The sequence below is a fragment of the Ctenocephalides felis genome, unplaced genomic scaffold (genome assembly GCF_003426905.1).
Source record: "Ctenocephalides felis isolate EL2017-DRISC unplaced genomic scaffold, ASM342690v1 CF-g0.4_SCAFFOLD_01604, whole genome shotgun sequence".
Taxonomy (NCBI): Eukaryota; Metazoa; Arthropoda; class Insecta; order Siphonaptera; family Pulicidae; genus Ctenocephalides; species Ctenocephalides felis.
In genome coordinates, this window is record NW_020537758.1 from 47,686,771 (window position 1) to 47,691,844 (window position 5,074).

General features: G+C 33.8%; 1 pseudogene; it reads right to left on the bottom strand.

The window, feature by feature from the left end:
• Positions 1-211: 211 nt before the first annotated feature.
• On the bottom strand, positions 212-1,366 carry LOC113373887 (annotated as a pseudogene).
• Positions 1,367-5,074: the final 3,708 nt, after the last annotated feature.

Genomic DNA, 5,074 nt, shown 5'->3' on the forward strand with positions numbered 1-5,074 from the left:
ATACATGTATGTAATGTTGCGAAGTGAAAATTAGTAGAAAATTTTCTATCAAAAATATAAACTTTATTATTTAATTTTTTAACAGCATGTCTATCACAAATGTACATACAGATGTTATACTTTGTTTTTGTTTTTTCAAATGAGTTATGGTAAACATATTTTAATGTTGATGGATAAGATGATATATTACATAAGACTTTATTTACAAAACTTAATGTTTTCCAAAACTGATGGAAGAGTATGATGATGATCCGTGTCCGCCCGCGAATCCTCCGTGTCCACCACCGTATCCATAACCGCCTCCGTAGCCGCCTCCAAGACCGCCTCCCAGACCACCGCCGAGACCACCTCCGAGACCACCGCCAAGCCCGCCACCGAATCCTGCTCCACCGCCAAATCCAGCTCCACCGCCAAATCCGCCACCGGCACCACCACCACCGCCTCCTACGGCTACTGGTACTACAACTGGGTGGGAATGTTAACTGGGAATGGAGCAGCAACGGTGACTGGGTATGGAGGGGTACTGGCACTGCCACACTTTGTGTGACTGGCACTGGCACAGCCTGTGGAACTGGCACTGGGACGGCACGTGGAACCGCCACTGGCACGGCGCGGGGTACAGCAACTGGTACAGCTTGTGGCACAGAGACTGGAACAGCTCTTGGCACGGACACTGGCACGGGTTGAGGGACTGGTACTCCAACGGTGCGCGTTACAGTCACTGGGTAAGGTTGTGGTACGGCGTATGGAATACCTTGTGTCACAGTAGTAGTTACGTGACTGCGTGTGCCAAGGGTGACTGGACCACCAAGACCAGCACCGCCACCACCGCCGCCGCCGCCACCTCCAGCGCCGCCTCCGAATCCTCCGCCAAATCCAGCACCTCCGCCGAATCCGGCTCCGCCGCCAAATCCACCGCCGAGTCCACCGCCGAGACCGCCTCCAAAACCACCTCCATATCCGCCGCCGTATCCTCCACCGAGGCCGCCGTGTCCTCCAGCGGATAACAGTAAGGCACCGCCTCCGTGCGTGCCGAGTCCGGCCAGACCGCGTTTCTCTTGTTTCTTTTCGGCTACATCACCGCAGCTCACCACCGCCAGGCACAATGCTAATACCTAAGGATAATAATGAGTTTGTGCTTACCTTCAAAATATCAGTTAATTAGTCCATTCAAACAACTATTCAAACTACTCTTAAACTCAAATTGATTACATCGGATCATTAAACGAGATTATTTTATGCAAGGAATTTTAGCGGTAGTTGAAAAACTTTTTAATTATCACAGATAATTTAAACACGATAAACGTTTGTATTAGATTAAGGATAAATAGATACGTACCACAAAAGGTTTCATGATGTATTTAGATTGACCAACCAACTCGAATGATACTGCACATTGGCTGCATTTGCCTTATATACCTCGCGTAAGAATTTCACAGATTTTCGCACAGATGCACAAACACACGCACCCATACATAGGCAGCGCCTGAACGACTTTCGGTTAAGAGAACGAGAACGAGATCGAGATCACGCTGATCGAGTACGTGCATACATCCAAAGGGTTATTACGTATAGAGAAACATTACATGGAATGACCGAACACATAGAAAAAGCTGCAGTCGCTTATTACATTTCCCGCTCCCAATACCAACAGAACCGAGAGTAATCTCGTTGCAGGGAAAACATAATACATCCATATGAGAGGTGTAATACACCTCCTTGGTCGAGTAGCGTAAGAACGCCCGAGATGTTACATGTCCGAGATATTAACATTTTCAGCACCTCACAACGACAAAGAAAACTGAACGATAACATGATCGATCAATAGGATGGCAATATTACATCAGATGTTATCCGCATTTATTCAATGCAATTTTTACGATTCTACACTAAATGTAATTGAATTATAAACATACTTAATTGATAGGAGACATGTGCGACCTCTGCCACCGCATGGGGTTATATACTAAGAAAGGGTTGGCGTTGATCGATGTAAAAAATGTACGTGGATATTCATATATAACAATATATGAGAGGTAAATTTTGCTGTTGGCCACCGGTTCCTTCGAGTGTTTCCGCATTTTTCTTCATGCAAATCAATATAAAATTAAAACAGCAAAAATAAAATAAAAAAAAGGCCACATTCGGTACTAAAAAGGCCACCAAGTGTAGATTGATTTATACTAAATTAAACGAATAATATTTACTTCTAATATATTGAATGTCATATTTTTTGAGAACAGAATTCAACCAAAAGTAGCTATGAATGCAAATTTCTTGCACTTCCCGTACAGTAATTCAAAATTTGGAAAGCTCAAAGAAAAAAAGATCTATTTTGAAAATTTGATATTTTGAAAATTTTGAGAACGTTTGAAAAATTTGGTTTTTGAAGAATGCATTTCTTAAAAATACTGATATATTTTGAAAATTCGAAAATTTTGAAAACTGAAATTTTTTAAATTTTTTCTGGTGAAAGTTTTGAAGTTTTTGATACCAAGTCATGTCGGAATCATACCTTCAAAAATATCTATTTTTTGACCGCCAAATATCGTTTTTTTAATTTTCTCTGAATCTCCGAAATCGCTGGGCCTGCCTTTGCAAAAAGATAATCAACTCTTCATTACGTCAATACAACAGGAATGCATTTTCGATCATTCAATTGGATGCTTTGTTCTCACGCAAACTTAATTGCCATTTTCTTCATTTTGAAATTTGGATGATTACTATAACTTACCGTACAGCAAGTAAATTAACAATTAATACCAAAACAAATGGAAAAGACATTCTATCGGTCTTTTATTTGAAATTGTTTTTTAATTTTTTTATTTTTATACTAAATTTACGAACAAATTGTAGACTATTGCGTTGGATATATAAATATAAGTTGTAAAGTAGTCTAAATAGATACATATAAAGATGACGATGGCGAATTATAATAGCTACAAATATTAATTATTTTGGTACATCTCCTGAAAACATACTTTTATTTTATTACAAGCACTACCATACATTATATAGCATTGGCAAATAATATAAAATAAAATGTAACATAAACTGATGATTTTTTGAAATAGCTGTGAGAAATTGTTAGTTAAATAAATTGAACTATGGAATAAATTAATAAAAAATCTATTTCGCATAACTCCCTAGTTGATTTTTTCCATTTAAAAAAAATGCCAGTTGCAAGATTTTAATCATATTAATTAGGATGATCCATGTAATAGAAAAATGGCTTACGAATGTAATGATTTAAAATATAAAAGCATGAATGAAGCTTAAGGAATTAATAAAAGTATACTATTTTTGGCCACGAAAACTTACTATAATTTGGATTTGATAACTTTAAATGATTTCACAAATAATTACCATCAAACCTAGACGTCTAATCAATGGATTGGCATTCCTTGTAGACATTCTCAGTAAATACCAAAAAAATTGCTGATGTTTCACGATTAAATAGGTGCAAAAATTAATTTCAAATAATTTACAGCCGTTTTTACTTAGGTAACAGGGTTATTATGAATTGCACTTGAAAACTAACCTTTCTCCAGCACTATTGTTTAGGAAGTTTCTACGTGGGTGCATGCATTTCAATGCCGCCTACATATTACAAACATTTTAAAATTTAAACATACTAGTTTATAAAAAAATTCTATAAAAAATCATTTATACACAATTTGTTAGAAATTAGTACTATTGAATTATTTATATGTATTAAAAAGTATTTAAATATTTAGGTGCTTCCCATGATAATTATATTTAAAACTGTAAGCAAATACTTTTTGCAAAGTTTTTACTAATTTGCAGCGCCGAATATTTATTCCAGTTAATCAGAATTATAGTAAATAATATTTTAATAAGGTGACCATATTTTTTTTACCAAAACCGGAACAGCAACTTTTAGGTATGTTAATCCGGACAAGTTGGGGGAGTATCATTTATGTTAAATATCTATAAATATAAAAATGATTTATAATAAATACAATAAGAATACAGTAAAAATCGTTTTTTTTTAATTATCCAATGTTTTTAGTATGGGTTTAATTTTCAATTGTATCTTTTTTGTATTTTTTTGCTTTCAAATCTTGTATAAAATTTTGTTCAATTTTCTTAGTAAGTATCTTATTATTAATTTCGATATCATGATTTTTGATAATTTTTGTAATTGGGAAAGTTTAAAATTACTAAAGTTATTCTGCATTCATAATTTTCTCATTCATAACATATTTTATATAAGCATACTCATTTTATATATAATTTTCAAATATTTTATGGATAATTGTAATTTTATCATCAAGCAAAAGTTCATCATTGCAAAGTTCCAATTTAAACCTATATTTTTCGAAAATCCGAGGCAAAAGATCTAAATTCGAGATAAATATTGTTTTCAAAAAAGCCCGGGACACTATGTGAAAATTCGGGACTGCCCCGGCCAAACCGGGACGTATGGTCTCTTAACCTTATATTTAAATCTTATATTAAAGGAAGTTATATGATCTTTCTAAATTTTTAACATTATTCGTAAAACCCAACATAAAAGCACTTTAGTTTAGAATTACTATTTAATGTATGAATTTTTCAATAATTTGGACATCAATTTTGATTAGAAATTATTTTATTTATAATAATATAGGTATTGCATTATAAACATATGGTTTACACTAACATTTTATAAAAACTACAATTATCTTAAAAACATTTACTATACTTCATTAAATAAATAAATATAAAACAGATGCAAATGCATTTCATTTTGAAATGCATGAATGTATCCCGCTTAAATTAATTTAGAACCTAATAAATAAATACTCATTAATAGTAATTGCAGCACATATATAGACACGGTTTGAAATAATTATTACTATAATTTACAAACAATGAAAACATTAAAGTTTAATAAGATTTCGCTCTAGAGAAATTGCACAAATGATTCGTACAATATTGCATAACTAGTAGGATACGTGTTTTTGTAAAATCACGCTATAGTGCAATACATTATTGAAATTTATTTAAATAAAGATACTGAATTTTAGAATAGCTGTTATAAAACGATAAAAAAACATGCTAAGTTGGA